The sequence below is a fragment of the Ornithodoros turicata genome, chromosome 1 (genome assembly GCF_037126465.1).
Source record: "Ornithodoros turicata isolate Travis chromosome 1, ASM3712646v1, whole genome shotgun sequence".
Classification (NCBI taxonomy): domain Eukaryota; kingdom Metazoa; phylum Arthropoda; class Arachnida; order Ixodida; family Argasidae; genus Ornithodoros; species Ornithodoros turicata.
In genome coordinates, this window is record NC_088201.1 from 64,735,801 (window position 1) to 64,758,836 (window position 23,036).

The following is a 23,036-nucleotide window of genomic DNA, read 5'->3' on the forward strand; positions in this document are numbered from 1 at the left end:
ATGTCGATGAGATAAAGCTCCGTTTTTGGAGTGTCAGCGATCCCAATGCCATGAGTGCACGCGGAGCGGAGTTCGGTGTACGCTGCGAACGGAATAAAATGCGCCCTGCGCTGTGACTGTTCTTTATTAACATACGACGGTCACAAATGAGCGGGACAAAGTAACATGCCACTTTAACGATACCCTGAACTTTCTTTCAAGGAAAGTAAGCTGTAGTGTGTAGAGGAGGACAGAAAACAATTAAAAACGATTATGTAAAAGAAAACGATTAAACGTCTCCTAGGAAAACGTTTATATACGTATACGTGCCGCTGTACGTTTATGCAAATGAAAACGTTTAAACGTATCCTGGGAAAACGTTTAAATACGTATACGTGCTGTTGAACGTATATCTAACACAACACGTTTAAACGTGTTTTAAGAAAACGTTTAATCTCTGAAACGTGTTACAAAACGCGTTTCTTAAGAAAACGTTTTGACGTTTAAACGTTTAACATATCGAGCTCTACTTCAAACTGATGTGAAGGTCGACGTGGCGTATCAGTGAGCTCGATCATGCCGCATATTAGTGCACTCACCGGATAACATCACACTTGTAAACAGAGCAGATGTGATGTTATCTGGTGAGTGCGCTATATGCGGCACGATCGAGCTCACCGACACGCCATGTCGACCTTCACGTGAGTTCGTAGCAGGGCCCGAACTCACGCCTTATCAGATGATTGTGATCGTGAGTTTCGAAGGCCCGAAATGCCGAGCTATGTAGAGTCAGGCGATGTGGGGTCTTCCGCCGTCCCACCCACGATTTCACAGGTTGCTGAGGAGCAGTGATTTCCCCAGAAATTCACTGCTGGGGGGGTGCCGAGCTTTCAAGGGGGGGGGGGTATGCTTGGTGAAGGTTCCACTTAAGGAATGTTTCTTAGACACAGAAAGGATCGTGGCACAATGGTGACACCCCTGCATAGCTTTCCAGTTTTATTTGTACATGTCATTACGTTAGAACACAGTACATTAGAATACAGATTCATTGTGAACGGCATTTCCACATTAAGATGCATAATCACACGACCGACAAAGAAAAAAGACCTTGTCTCACGAAGCTCAATGAATACCTAGCACACAGATTGGACAAATGCATGGTACGATCATATGCATGACTGTGGTCCTACAGCCCAAGTTTGACAGTGCAGGATGTAATTCGCTGCGCCGGACTCTCTACCAGAACGTGTTGGTGGCCGAGTTGGGTAGGGTCACCTGAGAAATTTCAGGGGGGGGGGGGGGTGTAGGGAAATCCCTGCTGAGGAGACAGGTATCACGCAGAGGTAGTATCCGAGGCTGGTCAGGTGTGTCGAATGCTCAACGGTGCGATGGCTTGCTGGTCTATTTTGAATACTACGTGTCGGCTAGATATCAGGAGCAGCAAGTTAGTGGGGAATATAGGTTTGCTACCAGACGTCGCACCGAGCCGGCTCTGTTTACGGTGCAGCAAGACTAGTGCTCTCTGTGGGTACTGTGGACACAGAGGTTGCTACTAGGAACCCTATTTTACCTTAATTTTGCTAGGATAATAAAAATATTAAGCGTTCTCTGCCACACGTACAAGTACTTGTGCTGGGTTTACGGGCGTTAAACTTTTAAACTACGAAGCTGTTAACCTATATATATGGGATGCTAAAACACTATAGAAACAGTTCAGTCAAGGGCGGTCAGACTCATCATGAAACGCTATGATAGACATTTCTCTCCATCATCTGCCCGTGACTCCCTAAGTCTAGCTTCCCTTAGCAACAGGCGAACATTGGAAAGACTCAGGTATCTGTACCTAATTGTTCACAAGCAGATCAACATTACGTATTCCTCCTATTTTGGTTTTGCGCACCCCTTGAACATTGTACCTATATATCTTTTGACGCATTGATGTGTTCAAGTACAGCTTCTTTCCTCGCTCAATTGTTCAATTGAACTCTATTCCTGGTATGATTAGAGAACTTTCTGTTAATTATTTCACTAGCAATGTACGCCTATTCCTGCTATAGCCTTTTCAAGGCTGCAGTATCTATAAATAAATAAATATATATATATATATATATATATAGGCTGAGGTAAAAGAATTATCAAACGGCCACGAAGTTTTACAGAAGTTCAAAAAAAGACGCGGAAACAGATTTTAGGGAAGTTACAAACACTAGCCTATTACATAGGGAGACGTTAAAAAGTAAGATGGGCAAGGGGTCGACGTTTCGACAGTTGCACTGTCTTCGTCAGGACAAAAAAAAAAGACCTTTGTCCTGACGAAGACAGTGCCACTGTCGAAACGTCGACCCCTTGCCCACTCTTACAAAAACCGATATTGAGTTTCTTGTATGATCTTGAGGAGTTTGTGATGAGTCAACAGAAACTCATCAGAAACTCAACGTGTAATGTGATTCCACATTACGTTCCTATCAGGAACTCCATTGAGTTTTGACATTAATTTTTCTCATGAAAAATTTCCATATTTTTTTCTGCAGAGTTTTTAATGTATAAAATCATCAGGACATACCACTCATTCTGTTCAAGACAAATATGCTTCAACTGACCGTTTATATGTTTTTATACTAATAACGGTGCAGTGCGGTGACATTTACCATGTCTCAAACCAGCCGCAGATACCAGGAGGCGGACGGGCGATAACGTAGTTTTATACATGGGATTTTCCTCTGTCCCCTCTCCCACTACGCGCTCCGACAAAGAAACCGCCCCACATCCCCCTTCAAAAAAATAAAAAATAAATAAAAAATAAACAATAAGTAAATAAAATAAAATAATAAAAAATAAGTAAATAAAATAAAATAATAAAAATAAATAAATAATATAAAATAAATAATATAGTAATAAATAAATAAGAGAGAGGGAGATAACGCCGGTCTCTGGGTCCGACCTTGGCTAGTGCTACTGCTACTAAAACTTACAAGAACAGTGCATTTTACTAAAAATAAATATAAAATAAAATATACGTCGTCAATATAAACTGGCTGCCTGCTGCATTTGAGCCTTTGTTTCTAGCGGAGGTTCACTATAGGCGCGCTCTTTCACAAAACGAATAAGAAAGTGCACACGACGTGCGCGTCACTGGAAAAACTAATACGAAACGAATAATAATAATTTGGGGTTTACGTCGCGACACAACTGAGTAATACGAAACTGTTGCATTGCTTGAATTGGTGCTGTCACATTGGAGACATCTATAGTTGAAAACATGTATAGTCGTGATTGGCGAAATCTTCTTGACTGCGTGATGTCGCTGAACGAACAGGCTTTCTTTGACGCTGGTATACAGCACACGCAGGGGAGCTGTAAAAAAAAAAGACAAGAAAATCTACGTGTCGTACTTGGTCGAGCTGACATCGGAATAGCGAAAGAGACCGCCATACCCATTGGTAGTCGCTAGCACGTGACCTGTACAGCGCTGCCTCACTAGCGGAGACGTCTGCAGCGATGTCAGAGCCGGAAGAGCCGGAAGGGCATTCCCGCAGTACACAAACTCTGCTCTTCAGGCTGCGAACAAGAAGCGCTTTAACTAAATCACAATTATTCAAGATTGGCTCTCTAGACAACGCAAACTGCATACATTGTCAGCAAATTGAAACTATCGAGCACATTCTACTGTATTGCTGTGCATATGCTGCGGTGCGGGCGAAATACCTTGGCCATTGCAGGAACTGTACGGTGGATGATGTCCTACATCCCAAAGGCTCTTTCACGGAAAGACACTCCAAAATTCGCAGCCTCGTCTACCGTCTCCAGGAATCTGGCCTCGCTCAAAGGCTATGAGTACTGCTCGGACTTCTCGCCAACTCTGCAGTGACTGCCCTAGATCTTAATTTTCGGCCGTCATCATCCCGCTTCATCTGTTATCACACCATCTCATCTCATCCTGGCTACAGTCGTGACGCAGCCAGGCGTGAGGCCAACCAGGGCAAGCCGGTTTTTCGTCACCATCACCACCACCACCGCCGGAAGAGTGACCAGGACCAGGGTTCGAATCCTTGGAGTTTCCCTGGGTTTTCCTCAGTTCCCTGTGAAGCCGGAGCAGGACGCATGATCCATCCCTCCGATAATCGTGACGTTGTCCGCCTGAGCGCGTGGCCGACTATATAGGGCAAACAGTTCACCATCTCCGGTTTTCTACGCCTCTATATTTGCCCTCTCTGCTGTGCAAACTTAGAAATGCGGGTTCACACCGAACGCGAACAATTGTCTTTCGCATTTATTTCGCATAACTCCTTTGAGAAACGAAAACAAAGACGATCCCTTTTGCGCCAGCAGCACAGGAGATATCGTGGCTCAAAACGAACGGGAGCGAATAATTGAAGCTGGTGCACAGGTGAGACCGGGTATTGTCTATTCCCCGGGCGTGCCGACATGGGCGTGTAAAATGCAGTCTGTACAAGAGTGAGCTTCCATTTTCCCGCCCACCTATTGATTGCTCACTGGGAAGCACGCCTGTCTGCCAGGGACGGTTCACCGGGGACACTGTGAAAACTCGATACTTATGCGGCAGTTCCGCGACGTTCCTGATATTGCTGCACCCTTATGCGCTCTAATAACTATACGCTGCGAACGACGAGAGACGGAAAGGACAGATTTGCGCCAAAAAATTCGCGCTAATTACGGCGGAGGGTTTCTTCTGTCCGCGAATGTCGTTTGCAAACTTGCGCGACACAAAAAGTGCGTTATTGATCCGCGATGCATTTTCCAGCGATGCTGTATATATATTCGTGAGACGGTCGAAAGTCTCATGGAGGTGAGATGAGGTGTAGGAAAAAAAAAAAAAAAACATATGGAGATTTTGGGCTTCATACAACCGATCACTATCATTCCACTATGCGATGTAATGAGAGCTGCTTTCTTATTGCTACGCGTGTTACGCTTGAGTTGAGAAATTTGTGCGCAGAGCTATACAGTCAACCCTCGTTTTATGAACGTTCAATATGTGAATTCTCTCGCTTTCTGAACACTTCGTTGAGAAAATTCGTTTTGTGAACGTTTTTTCGAGAAACATTCGCTGTTCATAAATCGAGGTTTGACAGTAAGTTACTCAGAAGAGGCAATTAAATTACAGTTACATGATTTAGAAAGTAATTTAGTTACAGCGACAGTTACTCGTCAAATGCAATTAAATTACTCTCGAGTTACTTCAGGCGATGTCCATTTAAAGTGGCCGGATATTAGATCGTCTCCAGCAACATATTGAAAAATAATGTTGTTCGTGCCAGAATTTAATAACTTGCTCAACGAACTACATCATACAAATATTTATGTGAACAACGAAACTCGGATGCAGAAAGCAGAACACCTGAAAGGAAGGAAGAATTAAAGCATGAACATCTAACATCGATGTTATAGATTAGTCGGTATGTGGCAATGGACGTGTGTATGTGTGTGTAGCATGTGGCACGTCGTGCATATACCAGCATGAAACAAATTTATGAAAAGAGGTTAAAAATCCACGTGATTGATTGAGTGTCATATCCCAAGCAGCACAATATCTCAACCCAATACTGGCTGGACCTTGGCAAAGCTTGTCCAATACGGGACCGACATTAGACTATAGCATAGACCTACCCCTGTTCGTCAGTTGGTACAACAGCGCCGCCAACTTGGTAGACTGGAACTACTATAGCAAACAATCAATAAGTCACAAGAAAGTCACGTTTAAATGTGGCTTCTCATTAGGGTTGCCACCTTTCGAAGTGAAAAATGCCGGCTGAGAGGAGGTGGAATAGAGGAGAAGGAGGAAAGGCTCGTGGGAAAGGGAAAGTGGGTGAGGAACGTTCTAGCTGGCTCGACACAACCACCAACAGCCTTGCACAACCACTGCTCTTGTCCCCACCGAACACAAGGCTTAATGAATAACAATGATAATAATAACAATGAATAATAATAATAATGAATAACTAAGAAAACGACTGGTGACTGCGGAGTTGGGTCTGCGCTCCAGATTTATTCAAGCTGTAGTGAAATGTTGAAGGGAAAACCCCGTAAAAGCCCTCATGAAAGGTCTTGAGCCACAAATACCCGCAAAAGGCTGCCGGTATCACCTTCCTACCGGCAACCGGCAGAGCGCGCAAATAACCGGTCGTGCCGGTATAATACCGGCCTGGTGGCAACCCTACTTCTCATATTGTAGCTTTTTTTTTTAATTCTTTACAAATTATTAGTTGTATAGCTTTGTTCTGCTCCATTCTACCGGTAGCCCTTTCTAAAGATGGCTACCGGACTTTCCATCCCCTGTATAGCGTGAAGGGCACGAGTTTCTCTTGGAGTGCACGTGGTGTCTCTATATAAAGCAAGTGCGAACTAAGTCGTAATAACAAACCTCTTTCTGCACAGTACTACGACATTGACTTTAATTCAGACGATGCAACTCTTGGGATGAAGCCTTCTTTTCTTTCCGCGGTGGACTGGGAACGCGGATGAAGACATGAAGGCGACTAAAAACATGACCTCATCTGTGTGTATACCATTAATACAAAGAAGCGATCTGTGACCTTCGTGAAGGAATTGAAACGGCGATGTTCTCCGCCCGCGCTGTTCCGGTTTCGATGTATGTCTACCAACGTCATCATTACGTCACGGTGACGTTTCTTCGGTAGAGGTCTATTGCCAATATACGGTCAACATTGGGCCAATATGTTGTGCTGCTAGGGATGAGTGCATGTCCACACGAACAGTGAAACCTTGTTTGAGCGTGTCACGTTTTAAATGAATGCTGAAACCTGTGCAAGACTACTAGCTATAAGAATAATGAAAAATCTGATTGCGGTATAGGAAAGACTGAAAGAGACAGTACCGCAGACATAAATTTATAACATACAGAATCGTTAAACCAAGCTAAAGTAACTGTTCCTCGATCGAGTACAGGTTACTGGCAAAATGTAATAAAATTAGTTACAGTAGTAATTTTTGAAAGTATTTAAATACAGTAACTATCCTAAAAGAACCTCATTACATTAACTTTGCAGAATTACAGGGGGCACTAAAGTGCGTAAATTGCAGGTTCCTTCGCTCATAAACCACAAACGACGCACCGGATGACTCCCGTTCCTTTTGTGTTCAATCCGTTCGCTGGGCAGATTTCCTTTTGATTGATTGATTTTAAAAGAAATCCTGGGCAGATTTCCTTTTGTGTCAAGGTAACCGGCATCTTTCATGCTCTGAGCAGAAATTTTTGCACTTTAGCGCCCCTTTAATTACTTCGCAGCTCTGGTTGTGCGCAGCAAGGTTCAAAGAAATGCCATGAAAACATTTCGAGTGTTATTGGACATATAATTACGTCATGGAACAAATAATACTTGCATTTATGGGGTAGCGCACACAAACATATGACATGTGCAGTAATAGTGCAGTCATAGTGCATATGACGTGTGCAGTCATAGTGCAGTCATAGCGCATAGCGCAAGCATATAGTGCGTGTGTTCAGTCAGCTTCGATATTGTCGTTTAATATTGAGGTGCACGGTGACTGTGGAGCACATTGACGTTGATATCGAGACTTTCATTCGCTCCACAACCTCGATCGCCCAGTATATGACAATATTTTTGACGACCACAACAACCACACGTGTGTATATGTGTGGCTAGTGAGACGGGATATACCATGTCGTGAAAACTATAGAGGAAGTTGCACAGACGCAGAGGATACCCGCTTGTATTATATACACCTTACATGTCACAATAAAAGCAGGTCTTACCGGCAGATTGTCTTCGGCGTTTGTGAGTCAGTATGTCGCGCAATGTAGGTAAAACATGCTGCACACATTCTCCTTTCCATCGTGAGGCTTGTGAGGACTGTAGGAAGAAGAAGCTATAGGACAAAAAATCGTCGCCCCCGAAACGCACGCACTCAGTTACCTTTAGTTGTCCGTGCCATCTGAGTCAGGCAGTATCGCCCACTACACGGCATTTCCAGACCATTCCGTCATCTTATTCCTTTTGTGTCTGGCGCGACGATTCATTGTTTTATCGATAGAGACAATTTTACGAACCTCGGTTAATAAAATAAGGAATATACGAGAAATTTACGCGAAGTCAGCATATTGTGCAGTTTCATGCGCGCCACAACTTCTCTCGCCGTAACGTTAGCACATTGTTCTTCAGTGAGAAGGCGGTAACCGCAGTCGAACTGGCACGTCATGAGCAGTAGCACATCGCACAACACTGCAGGTTGTCCAACAAAATTTGAAACCGAAACCACGTTTGCTGCTCCTCTATAACGCATACTACTCCATCTTTACCAATACAGCGGCGAATTTGCAATTTTACCCTCCGATTCTGCATGTTTAGCGTCGAGCTGTCGACTGACTTTGAGAGCACCAATCCTACCTAGTTGTATTAAAAAACTAATGGGCAAAAAATGGGAGAAGTCTAGCACTCGCAAGTGAATAAAAGAAGTATTTAAAGAGATTGAAACATTTATTTTACTGAAATACAAGCTTTCGGACGGAGTCCGTCCTTCATAAGCTTGTTTTTCAGTAAAATAAATGTTTCAATCTCTTTAAATAATTCTTTTAGTTGCATTAGACTAGTCTATAAGCTACATGTAGATACTAATGCAAAATTGCATCCCTGCAGGGCCTCGTAGTTTGTGAGATAAACCAGAAACGAACATGTTTCCGTCCTCCGCACACAAAGAAAAGAAGATTAAGTCCGGAAGAAGCCACAGCTTCTCGTGCCCTATAGATTGTAGTTCCTCCTCATTTTAGTCCCGAGAACTACAAGTACTGTAAAACCTCCTAATTTCGCGATAGTACATATGCTTGTGCTGCGAACCAGTTCAAATGCTTACCAGCTACCCTTACAATAGTGAACATGTGAATAGTGAATAGCGAACTTGCGAGCAGAGCACTTGAGAAGTAGTGAAGTATCAGATTTCTTTTTTTTTGGGGAGGGGGGGAGAATTTATGTTAGGAGTAGCAGAACACTAGACGATGCTCAATTTCTCTTCTTTTTTCTTACAAACAAACAAACAAACAAACAAAACAAACAAACAAACCCTTACAAGAAACTATGAATATGAAGTATGTGATTCCAGCACATAGTTTCAGCAACATTTTGGCCTGCCTGCGAACAATAAGTGTTTTACAGTAGCCCAGTGGCATATAAAGTTCTGTGCATTTAGTCCTGAAATGGACTAATGGTTCAGGCAATGCATCTAGCTAGTCCCCAAAAAGGACTATAATCAAACCTTTTAGAGTGCGGCTTCGGTATCGCAGACGCCGTGAGTATGTATGAGCTACCTCACCATGGTGGACCTTACAAGGATGTGTAACTGAGGTGGGTGATTGAGAACTGTTCTGAGATGTTATCAGCGAGAAATATTTTGTCTTGAGTTGGCGGCTTCGGTTGCTTGGCAGAACAGAATAGGGAAGTTACATACAGTGACGTCACAGCACAGAATGCGCCAGCTAGAATGCTAATTAAGTTAGAAATAATCGACTGCGAATTAAATCGAAACGTTTTCCACGGTGAATCTGAGCTCCAATCAGTTGACCGTTTTTCTTTAGCTTTGGTTTGGCTCGGAATGAAAGATGGTGTTACCTTGACAGGAATACAAAAGGAACGGGATCCACCGGTCGCATCGTTCGTGATTTATGATCGATAGAAAAAAACGCAACAACACCTTTCCCTCTACCTCTCCTTCTCAAGAAGCGCGACAATGCGGAGAGGCCTCGGATTGGCCTCCTCAAACGATCTCCCGCCATAATGGACAAATCGTTTGAGGATAGAGCAATGAGAGCGCTTTGCTGGGGATAGGGTTGTTGGCGTCTTTAGCAATAAGGTCAAACCCGCAACCCAACGATGAGGTGACGTTTCCAGCCGATCCACCGAGTCCTTTTTTTCTCTCTCTCTCTTTTCCCAACGGGTCTTTATTTACAACAACGTATTATACAATATAATACCGACTCTTGCCTCTGCATGCAGTCTATATAGTGCAGGCTAAATATAAAATGTGCGGAAGGTACACAGCTATCGCATAAGAGATCATATACTGCAGCGCTACATTCTACAGTTTCCGCCGAGACACTACGATCTTCATTCCACTAAACGTTACGATTACGCGTTTTTTTTCTAATGGTTATTCCCGCTGTCGACGAAACGACTGGCGGTGAATCGTCGTCTGTGAAACGACTGGCGAGCAAGCGATACAGTCCATGGCGATAACATCCGTTTGGGGTGTACATCCCAGAAAATGTTCCGTCCTCTTGGCGCGCGCGTTAATGGGCAGGGTTCGGATGGCAATGGCAGAAAATATGGAAGCAGAATAGAACATCTCTTGGAACGTTCATTTTTCAGGATTTGGTTTTATCACTGATTTGTAGGATTTGTGTCCCGTTATTTGCTATAACGACACGTTTTAGCGTTCATAAAATCACTTCATTCGGGTTGTCTTCTCTATACATCTGACTTTATATTGTGTTAACATCGATATCATCTGCAATTCCCCCTTTTGATCATGTCGCCACCTGACGGATGGTACTGGAAACAGAGAGAAACTAGAGAGAAAGAGAGAAACTGATGTTCTGAGGCTGGAACAAACATAGAAGGGACAGATACAAACAACGATCGAAACGTTTTCCACGGTGAATCTGAGCTCCAATCAGTTGACCGTTTTTCTTTAGCTTTGGTTTGGCTCGGAATGAAAGATGGTGTTACCTTGACAGGAATACAAAAGGAACGGGATCCACCAGGATCCACCTCTCATCATCATACTGGAAACAGGCAGTTCTAGCAGACCCATGACAATGTCACCGTGAAGTTATCAGTGGCGGATCCAAGGTGTGTGTGGGTGTATGTGTGTGTTAACGCTAGGTTACACATTGGTTTTCCTCCTCTCCCCTCGCCAGCGGTCTACTAACACTCTCTACAGTCTCTCTCTTCGTTTTCATTTCCTCTTTTTTTTTTTGCGATTATTGCGAGGACTGGACCAAGTGTACGTCGTAAGACCTGCACAGATGTCACCCTTCTAGAGAGCACTACCTTCGCACAGGCGAGACTTTCGCCGTGCCCTGTAGGTCCAGTGAAATCTGGTTTTGGTTCGGTGCCATATATGTTATAAAGTTCACCGTTCACTGTCGGCAACGTATCACAATGCATTTAAAAAAAGTGCGCCTCGTACACCTGTTTATTGCCCCTTTAACTTTGAAAACATGGAAATTACTGGGAAATTAATTCACACGATACAAGAACTTAGAAGCACCAAATGAATGGCGAACACGATGAGGGTGAAGCTCCGGGGCAAATCCCCTAGTGGCTGTGGCGCTCCCGTGCGAGCGACGTCATGCGAATAAAACCCTATTATACGCGTTTTCAAACTATACGGAATGCAAGGCGACAGTCAGGGATACAGCCGTGGGTCCATTTCACTACTGGTGAAACCTTTTGTCAGTGGGTACAGCAAGAGGGCACACCACGAATTTCACCCGAAGACGGTGGACCTCATATTCGTTGGATGCGCAGTTGTACTGCACGTACCGTGCTGAAGAAGTCCCCAACGTGCCTACCATCCTCCGTATATGCACGCTTGGTCAGACGCAACGGAAATTCGCGCCGTTATTCTCGGCAACGAACGAAAAATACACATAGCGGAAGTGATACACAAGGGGGGACTGACGCAGCTCCAACGCCCTTTTTTTTTGTATCTCTGGACCTTTTTCGCACTTATTCACGCATTCTCCCCCAATCGACGGGGTAGTAGAACCCGAGTGACCAATGGTGAGCCACTGGTGGGGGAGGTTTGACCACGCCTATTCGTGCTGTTGTTGCTTTCATTTTATTCCTTCCCCCCCCCCCCTTTATCTCTCTCAACAGGGGGAGGCAACAAGAAAAGGGCTGGATGCCCGGTTGTTGTGAGGGTACAGAGGAGTGGGGAGCCGATTTCAACGAGTGCGTGTTGCGGAGAGGCCTCCCGTCCAGCGGTATTGATCGGGTTGAGCTGCGTCACGAGAGCGTCTGGCAAAGGAGAACACACTTGTTTGGGACGCAGGGCACGCTTCTCTTCACGGTGGTTTGGGTTAGGCAGGGTTAGGTTAGATGAGGTTACGCTACGATAGGCAACGATAATGACTGTGTCCGAGGAGATGAGTTGTCGTGTTTGGGGTGGATTGGTCAAGGCCCGACTGCAATGGGCGTGCGCGGCGCCCAGTTCGCTGTTTAGATATGTTTAGGGCGTGGTGCTTTGCACGTTTTCAATACACCGGTGTATGTGCAACGTCTGCAACGGATGTGTTTTACCAGGGACACCTATGTATAATATATGTCGCAATCTCTGCACAAGTTGCAACTGCGCTGTCAGCTTCCCTGCAAAGTGACTTACTGGGGACTTGCAGGGAAAACGTCACGTTAGCTATAAGAAGGGCGCTTAATCTCGATCTAACGGTGTACTCTATGCCACGGAGTGACCAGTGTTAACCAAGAACCATTCTGTACTCACGAGACAACCCAGAGAAAGAAAGAAAAAGTTCGGTTCTCGGCCTAAACACATTTCGATCGCATTGTAAACATAGAAGACGGGGCGAAGCCAACCCCAAATTTTGTAGACAGGTAGCCATTTGTCTGAAGGTTCGTTGGATTTTTTTGTGAGCGTTATTGTCCTGTAGAAGAGGGATTAAAAATCAAGCAAAATCTCACTCCACGCATTTTCTATGGCCGATCTCACTCAAAAGCCGCCATTTTCTCCTGTGTGCGCTTCACTTTCATTTCACCACACGCAGGTGGCGCCAACATACACAAGAAGACGATTAGGGCATAACGTCAGCGACGTCAGCATCGGCATGTCGCATCGTTATAGGCAGCGCCGCTTGTGTGAGGTGACGTGAATGTGAAGCAGACACAAGACAAAATGGCGGTGTTTGTGTGAGATAGGCCATTGAAAATGCATGGGGCGAGATTTTGCTAGATTTTTAATATTCTTGCTACGTGACCATAACGCTTGCAAAAAATTCCAATAAAACTTCGGCCAAATGGCTATCAGTCTGCAAAGTTTGGGGTGTGCCAAACCCCGTCTTCTATTTTTACGATGCGATCGAAATGTGAAACGTTTGCTAGACTAATCCCGTATATATATAGCTCACATCCACCGCGTGTTGCCATTCAACCTTTGTTATTTCAACCACAGTTCAACTGACATGAATTCGAATCCCATTTTCATCGCTGGGCATCAATCTAAAACTGGTGAACACAATCAAGGTGGGCATATCACGCAGCGGATCACTTAGTTACGCCAGCACACCTGGCGAACATGTAGTAGGCGTTTCTCCATAACACACGGATGCGCCACGTCTTTATTATATAAGTCTATTGCGCCACAAAATAGATTACGGGGGCGTGCTACGCCTCTCCGTTTTCACTGCGTCCGGCTGCTGTACCATATTCTCCCGAATCTCCGCCAGGCGGCGTTTTCGATTCGTCACGCGCTGCTGCCGCGGAGAAACGTACACAAAAATAATTATTTCGAGTCATCGCGTTACGATGCAGTATTATACTATATGGGCGCAACGGCAAGATGTATAACTGAGGGAAGTATTCACTGCCCCGTAACGTTTATTGCGCGGAGGAGCTGAAGCTTGACAAGATAGTGCGGATATAGGCGTGATATACGGAGACTGTCTATGCCAGGTGCGAATATGACGAAAGTAATATCGTTTCCAGTTGATTAATTTTTCATCCATTTGCGTCGGTTATTAAACGACGCAGCTTCGGTTTACGTACAAGTGGGTTATGTGGGCAAAGATTTCAGTAAGCTAGATAATGTCCGCATTAACCGGCGATATTTTCGTCATCAATCGCCGTAATCGGATAAATCGCTGCTACACGCTATATCCGGGATATACAACGCACTGACGGCGTTGCAGCAGTCTTATGCCCGTAAGAATGATTATCATTTATATTGTGCTGGTTCGGCAAACACATCTACATGAAAGCGACATTTGATGAGAAAAAGGCAGATGCAAAGTCTGGGAAGAGATAGAGCAGTTTGGGGATCCATTATCCGAAAGGCCTTCTTCTGAAATACACAACGCACTGGTCGGATTAACGCTGTTAATTCGTAAGAAACACTGCGTGACGTGTAGCACCCTCAAAGCAGCACGTCAAAGAAGCACGTCAAAGCACGTCAAAGAAGCACGTCAAATTGGATGCTTTCCTTCGTTTCAAGAGTGTAGGTAATGTTTTGGTCAGCTGGTAACGTTTTGCCACAAGTGTATGGTGAAATAAACACTTCAAAATAAAAACATTAAAAAATTCACGCTTAAAATTTCACCCATCAAAATCCACATGCGGAAATAAATCATTTAAGAATTCCACGCTCTTAAAATCTGCACTGTCAAAATAAATCATAGTTAGGCCTAGCGGGGAACTCTGCCGTGCGTTTGGGCAACACAATGATCTGTTCAATGAAATCCACAATATTGACGCTCTTATTCACATCTGCGTCATAATCAACTATGTTTCTTTCAATAACAGTTGAGGAAATCGAAATACCCAGTTTAAGAGTTAGACGACGACGCGTATGAATACAAGAATAAAACACATTAGGTGAGCTAATGGAACTATCCCATTCTTATATACGCTGGAAGGCCTCATGGCATAAAGGGATTAGTGTTGTACGTTTCCTTGTTCGTTCCATTGTTTTCTCCACAGACTCAAGGAGTTGAGTTTGAGTTTGAATATATATATATATATATAAAGGGAAGATATTGAATTCGTCACCTGCTGGGACAGTGAATGTGGTGGATGCATGGACGGCTACACGTGGGCTCAAGCTAGCTGACGGTTCGAATTCCGTCCCCTTCTTTACTGTTCTCCTTTAGAGTAGATATACAAATAAGTACGTAGTCACGGAGGATGTCCACACAACCCACTTCCAGTAGAGCGAAATTATCGTTCTCAGATGAATGCTCATTCCAAGAGTGAAGAGCGTACTATTTTCTGACGTGGACGTCGAAAGCTTCAGCTGTCCACCAATTAGGATGGATGGATTTTGAAAGATTTATTTTTGCACGCATTGACTTTTCGGAGTTTATTTTTCAGAGTTTCTTTTGACCGCGTTGGTATTTACATGATTTATTTTTAAAAGTTTATTTTGGAAGTTGGATTTTTAAGAGATTTATTTTTCAACATTTTATTTTTAAATGGTTTCTATCAGCGTCACCCCTTTGCCACGGTAGCATTTTGTGGACACCGTGTAGCTACACATATACCGCCAACTGACTCGACGAAAAACGAGGGAGAACAACGACAAGGTGCGCCTTGGAAAACATTCCCAATGACTGTAAAAAAGAACAGAAGAAAATTTCATTGCTTATTACGCGGAATGAACTTTGTGGACTGTGTGTTTGAGCTGTGTACAGTTCAGTGTTTGGGTTATGTGTTGCTGCTACAGGAGTGGCTTGGGCCCCTGTCGAGTCCACTGGACTTTTTGTCTAAGCCCCCTTCGCTAATGTGCGTAAAATAAATAAATAAATAATAATACTAGAAAGATAATCAAATGTTGCACAAAGAAATTCCCGAGATCCGATCGCGAGGACCCTTAACGTACCCGGATAAACATATCCATGATGAGTATATAGAACCCGAGCTTGGGAAACGAAGAAACACGACACTGCAGACGCTACTCATCGTGCATCCACCAGCTTGCCTGCGTCACCGCCATCTTGAATAAACATAGTTTTTAGTCGGTGCATAAAGAGCGAGGTCGGGACACTTGGCTTTCTTAATATGCAATGGCCAAGCGTGGCGCCACCTGTCCAACGGAGCTGTGTTCATCCGGCTATACATCGAGGCCTTTCGGGACCATGATCAGATTCCAAAATTTAGGTTTTGTATTTGCAATAATTTAACGCGGCAAATGGCGATGTTTAAAATTTTTATGTGCTAGAGCTGGATCACCAAAAACAACTTGCAAGTGTACGTGGCTGTAGGTCACGCATACATTAACGTATCTCTGTTTTCTATGACGCACTCTGTACATTTCAAACCCTGTACACCTATACTTGAACGCTCCCAAATGCAACGACGGGAGCACATCCTTGTGTTCGAAGGGTTCCGGAGCAAGGACGAAATGGGACGTGGAAAAACGTGTGGATCCGTCTCGTCCTGTTTTTCCCTGTCCCATTGCGCAATTACACCAGCTATGGCTTTGCGTGATGCATAACTGTGTTCTACTCGAATGTATAGTTCACGGCAGGGATTTTAAAGCGCGAGAAAAAACGTAATTCCGGGCTGACATTATAATTCGTAGCGCGCGGATGAAATTCGAAGAATTTCGCGACGCTATCGAAACATATGAAAAACAGTTACGGAGTATAAAAACACTCCCTATATGTGCAGCGGTGTCGGGAATGAGAAATGTCACCGCAACAGAGACTATCTCACGACCTTGAAGGTTCCAGTTGAGCCACCTTCGGTTTCACACATCTGCCACCAGCAGCCCAAACCCTTTCTTGCCCAATGCAACCCCGCCCTTTGGCAAAAAAAAGAAAGTTCCCAACCGTGGGAAGACGAGTGCATCTGAGACGTCATCCATCTTAGCAAGAAAAAAAGCGCCTCTCCCCCCCCCCCCCCCCCCCATAGCCAGCCATGTATTTGATATATAAACGCGGAGCGAAAATAAATAAAGGGAAAGGGAGCGAGCATATGCGCGCCATATAGCTAGCCTTACATAAAAGGGGTCTCCTCCCAAGACCTTGAGCGACTGGGGGCTTCAAGTTCAAGTTTAGGGTTAGAGATCTATTGTTCGTCACGCTTTTTTAAGTCCACATAGCACGTAGGAATCAGTTCCGCAGTTGTACGGGCTAAAACCTACCCTCGTCTTATACGCGCTTTTTTTTTTCGCGTTTTCTGCGGTCTCAAGAAGAAAAAAAAATCAGCTTTAAACATAACAGAAACCCCTTTTTCCGGCTCCTTTCTCTACTTGTTCCTTTCCTCACTTTTTTTAACCTCCCATGTTCTTAAGGTGCACGTAAAGATGAGGGGGGACTACCTGCGGTACGGGGTTACGTAATGTGTTGTTATGGAGCCTCGACAAAGGGGCGCGCAGCACCATCATTTTTGCTCCACCCTGGGGAAATAGGGGAGCAAATCCATCTCAGCTTCGCCGGTTTCAAGGTTACATACGCGTGTATACGGGCATGAAAAGGCAATGTGAAGTTCGTCAGACAGATAGGTGTAAGAAAACGCCATCCTCCCGTATAGCCCCGTCTCACTGTTGGGTGTGTGCGGCAGCCGTTGCGGGGATAAGTTGCGGATCCGGCTCCTCGTCCACGTTGGGAGCACATAGGGAATTTTTGCGGGGATTATTGATGCGTAGGGAATCTCGACGTGCGAAGTCATCCTGCTGCGTTTCGTATTACAACAGTATCTATTAACTTCGTTCCCTGAACGGTTCTTTAACTGCAGACTTGTACACATTGCCAAAAATGGGACTAAATAAGCTATTAGATACTAAAAAAACAAAAGGAACAAGTTCCCGCTAACCGCAGGTAACGAGTTACACATACGTTACAGAAACCTAGGGTTCTTTTCCAGGAAGGCTCCACGTGGATAGGGACGGCGATCTGAGGAACTTGCGGTCACGGGGGTCAGGTCACCACGTGTTACAAGCACATGGAATGTCGACATACTTCAAGATGGAGGAGAAACGGGGAAGAAAAAAAAACAAAAAAAACGAAGGAGTAACTTGGGGTAACGAATCACCAATTTTTATAACGAAATCCGTTAATATTTCATTTTTTGCAGGGTATTTAAATCGTTTCTTCGTAACGAGTTACACCCAGCTCTGTGCAACGCATACTGCAAACAGCAGAAAGCGAGGTGGTTAAGCAAATTTATATCGGTGACGCCATAACATAATAAACGCGTAACCGCGACATCAGGCAAGTTCCCCGGGGCTCTGGCATTATGTTGCCTTCCAAGAGATGTCAATCGTGATCCAACTGACGGACAACATCCAGTACAACAGCCACAGCCGGGAGTCGAACCCGGGTCCCTCAACAGTTGGTCGAGTATGCTGACCACTGCACCACCGTGGCTTGTAACGTTATCAGTGGATTATACCGTCAGTTAGAGTAAGATTCATGGGCACAACAGTTAATCGATCGACGAACATGAAATCCATTGAATTCGCGCCAACTTTAAAATTTCGTACGGCCCAAGAATGCACGCAACAACGCCGGTAGATCGAATCCCGCGCGATTTCATTCTTGCGCTGAACTTCAGCGGAAACGCCTGCCCCCCCCACTCCTTCCTGCTGTCCTCTCTCCACCTGTCCACGTCCGTACGCCGCTCATAGCCACAGTTGCTCCGCGGCGCTAACACGGAATCAAAAAAAAAAGAAGAAGAAGAAGAAGAAGAAATGTCTGTGAAACAACGTGTGGCGAAACGACACATATTTTTATCGAGAGGGAGGGAGCGGCGATCCCCGCTGAGGAGGTCCGCATGCAGGTTTTGGGCTTAGAATTTGCTATATGGTGACCTATACGTGATGCGAATTGTGTCCATGAGTTGATGACTTTGATCCCCAGTCCCTTTTGAGTCCCAGCACTATAGTTGGCGTTTCTGAAACAGCTGAAGAACCTTTCGGAGACGATGTTGACGGCCGGCTCTATATGGTCCCGGACACCCTGTGCTTCCTAATGCCAAAATATTGAATTGTTTAAGCCCAGTAAGAAAAAAAAAAGAAAAAGAAAAAAAGAGAAGAAAACGTCGGAAATAGTCCGGCCATTCCTGCTGTTATATACTAAAGGGATCCCTACAATGACGACACACGTAAAATGTAACGGGAGTACCGAGCTTATGCCGCGTCTTTTGCGTGTGTGTGCGTGTCAGGGATATATCGATGTGAGTGCATTACCATATCTTCGACAGCTTGGTGTTGGAAAACCGCAGATATCTCCGAAGCCTGTATACCTTGTACTGCCGCTCGGAGTTTCGATCCAAGGAGGTGTATATGCGCATTCATTTACATCTCATTGATTGCGCGCGCGGAAACTGCCACAGACACATGGACACGAATTTCTTACAGTTACAACAATCAAGTAGTGGACACGTTTTAGAACGTAGACAATAAGTGCGCTCCAAAAGCACCCGATTAGGCGGGGTTACGTATAAATTAAGTGTAAGGTAAAGGATTACGGCCACTTTGCTGGGATAATTTGATTTTGAGAGTTTCGACATGCGGAACACGGAATCCATTCGATAGTTTGTTTTCTTACGCTGAGCTCGTGTATAAGCATGTACGAAAGAAGAAAAAAATGTGAACCAGCGCTCTGAAATACATTTATTAAAAAAAAAAACTTACGTGAAAATGTATGGCAAATATACGACGAGAAAAATTCGCGTCGCAGCTCACAAAAGTGTCTAACGTCATAGACACTTTCCGTATGCTGCAGCGCGGAGTGTTCATACGTTGATGCCATATGTTTTTTATATACCTCCGGAAATATAACAGATTCCCACATATGGAATATTAACGAGACAATACGCCGCACTATAAGCAGGTAATTCTCGTACCACCGCATTTCGCTTTCCTCGATCGCCGTGTATATAGCTCATTATCGCGGTGTTTGGTGAGACCTCTTGCACTGCGAGGAAGATGCACACGCGGGCGAGCAGTACGTACGCACATAATACAGAGCCGTGCCGCGAGGCCCCCGTTTGAGGAGGCGCGTATAGCCTTGGAGTGTTTCCTTCAGCGTCGCATCATACATCACCCGGTGCACACATCAGCAGGGAGCGCCGGCAAGGTTAAACCGGGCCTGCATTGACGGATGATAAACGATAGATTGGCGACCGAGACCTGTCTCGCCATTTTTCCTTCCGTCTTTTATGCAAGGGGAAGTGGATTAACCGCGGTTTGTTAGCGCGCGGGGACGTTGAGCGAATAACCAACACGGTCAGAACGAGCGTTCCTAGTTCAATAATCCGCGAAACCGCGGACCTGATGTTCTAAGTGCGTGTATATAACTGTGATGAAGTGTAGCAAAAGCTTGCTAGCTATACTCCACTCAGTGTGAAGATGTGATTTACTAAATGGGCCACGCGCTTCTGCAATACGACGCGTTGAAAGAGTTTGTAAGTATAGAACTGAAGGGCAACAAGCGACGAAAAATGGCGCAGAACGGTGAACATGAGTATACAACAGCTTATACTGTTCCTGAACCTGTGCTAAGTTTACAAAGTGGTCGATTCTGCGTGTATAGTTGCATGCCGAACTGCACACGATGGCTTTTCATATGGCTCCGTTAGTTGGTCGTTTTTTTTACTTCTCTGGTAAACGTATTAATGGCTTCACGACCAAGTATGGACTATGGAGCTTACCCAGAGTGCATGACGCAATTACTTAACAGCTAATTAAAATTACCCAAAAGAGTTATGTTACTATCACTTGGATCACTTGCGTGTCAATTCGCCTGGTAACGCCGTATGTTTTCGACCGTGTCTTTTTTAAACATTATCTCACGTGCATCGGTATATCAATGTTACGCCTACCTTCGTTACGGCATAAATCGGGTTTCCAATGTTACTCCTGATCAGAAGGAATGGTCCATCACGTCACCATTTTATGTGCATGTGTGTGGGATGAGAAGGAATGGTATTGGGTGGGGGGGGGGGGGGGGTAGACATGAGTATGGTACAGGTTATAAACAGGGATTTAAACACACTATCTCTGCACATAGTTTGTCGAGTTTCAATCGAATGTTTGCGATTTTACTAAGTTTACGCGTTTCTTTTCTTCTTTTTTTTTAAGTAAGCCGCTTTTCACAATGAAGCCGCACGACGTACATGAACCTAGAACTTACTCAGAATATATGGTTCGAGATTTTTTTCATGCACCCACGTATTAAACGCAACACGATGAGTGAAGAACTGCATGCAACCCCTCACGATATATGTTGTAGTCTAAGAGCCACCATAATCAGCGGCTATATAAAATGCACACTGCAGATTGAGCAAAATGGATGGCGATAGCTATACTTTATAGTTATATTGGTACAGTCTGTCTATGCTACATAGTTTAATCTTATCATGGTGTGCCCCGTGTTAGCAAAAGAAAAGAAAAAGCTAAGATAGGTCCAAACCTGGCTTTAAGACTATGAAAGCCACCTTGTTGACAACAATCTTGTCATGTTTCTCTTAGCGGTTTCGTAAACTTGAGTACATATTTTCCTCACATAATGAAAGTGCAGAAATGCAGAAGTGCAGAAACAAAAGTGCAGAAGTGATATGTGATCTACAGGACCTGACTCCCCGCGTCGTATACGCTCACATAATGAACGAAAATTTGTAGAGTGCCCACGTAAAGACTCAACATGTGTCAACTTTGCGTGCCAACTGGTATTAAATACATCTTTAGAGCCAACCTATTACGATTTCTCCCGATAAAGAGTAATCTTAGACGGCTAACGTATAACAGAAGAGAATGTTATCAGACAGTGCATGGATTGATCGACGTACAGAGATTCTCATGGCGACACTGTTTCCGATGCATATCACAAGCGGCTGGTGGAACGTACACCCCGAAACCCTTTCAATAAGCCACTGCCCCCTCCATAACGTAATTAAGTTCGTCATTAGCTTCCGTGCACTCAAATTAGTGTCGTACACGAAATATGTAATTGGCGGAGGTAGCGGAGAGAGCCCAATTTCGAAAAAGCCGACCCAATTTCACTCCAATCCGTGCATATTGCTGCCAATAGACATATGTGTTGGGCAATGAGTGTCCAATGGAGGAAGGGAGAGGCTAGCCCTCCTCGTGATGGATGAGCCGAAAGCGAACGTGACTGCGGCAGTGCTTTCTTGGCCGAAATGGATGAGGCCATACTTTTACGGTCCATATCGCGTCACGCATGCCCTGCCCGGTGAAATCGAGCGATATGCGCGCCCAGATATACGGAGATAATGCGTGGCTCCTCTTTATCTACCAGAGTGGCGAGTTAGATTGAAGACCCCTCGGGCTTTTTTTATTTTTATTTTTTTCAGAGGTCGTCGTCCGAAACGGGTAGATAACTTTCGCAAGGTGACTGGGAGGCCCCGCGAAAGGGGGGCCAGCTAACCTACGCGTGCAGGGACGCCAGTTTCGAACGTCTTCGCGGATGCTGTAGGGCGGCCAGTGATTGGTAATAATCTGGGACTTGATGGTATACTTTTGTGCACGGTTCAGCACTGAGTTTGAGTTTGATTTGCGATTTTCTGGCGCAAAGGTGTCTGGGATCATGCTGCGCCGCACTAATTATGTTGGTTTCTTGAAGGCTAGCTGGTACGATTCATTGTCCATAACGTTGTATCACTCGGTGTGTGTCCACCTCAGATAATGCTACGTAGTGAGCAACGTATGGTCAATTTTCGAGCCATTATCAGTGGCTATTTTGCCTTAGGTATTGTATGTCACTGTTACTCAGGTGTGGAACGTTGGGTACCTCCAGGCGACACGCTTGAGCGTGGCGAACTGGTGTTTCTGATGCGCGAGTAAATATATGTAAAGTAGTACAACAAAATGTATAGGAGGGGCTTAGTGTCCACGTCGTAGCAGCAAGAAGAAAGAAGATACCTATATACAACGAGTTGTTTTGAACACGTGTACTATATTATATATTTGAAGTCACCTCAGTGATACGACACTCGGCGATTGACAAAGTTGTATAGTGGGTGAGGCGCTCGTGTATCACACTGCTGATGCCTTTTCTTCAACTGCCACCATTCAGCCGGATGTGTTCGGAACCACGTTTCGTACAGATCAGAGAGACTCTTCAGTTCTGTATGCTTATACGACCAGACAGTAACTGAGAGGAACGAAACTGATGACTGAAACAACGAACAAAATTACGTAAAACCCTGGAAGCCGTATATAGACTCAACGACGATACCTGGTTGTTCCAATATCTGACGTACTCTGGACATTGCTTTCATATACTGGAGTGCCCTTTCATAACTTCCTAGTGGATTCGCTAACCATATACAAAGCACCGATTCCGAGACAGAACACAAGCAATAACCGTG

At 44.7% G+C, this 23,036-nt stretch overlaps 1 non-coding gene across 1 annotated transcript; it reads right to left on the bottom strand.

The window, feature by feature from the left end:
- Positions 1-17,998: 17,998 nt before the first annotated feature.
- On the bottom strand, positions 17,999-18,070 carry Trnav-aac (transfer RNA valine (anticodon AAC)). The gene has a single exon. It is a non-coding gene; the product is annotated as a tRNA-Val (tRNA).
- Positions 18,071-23,036: the final 4,966 nt, after the last annotated feature.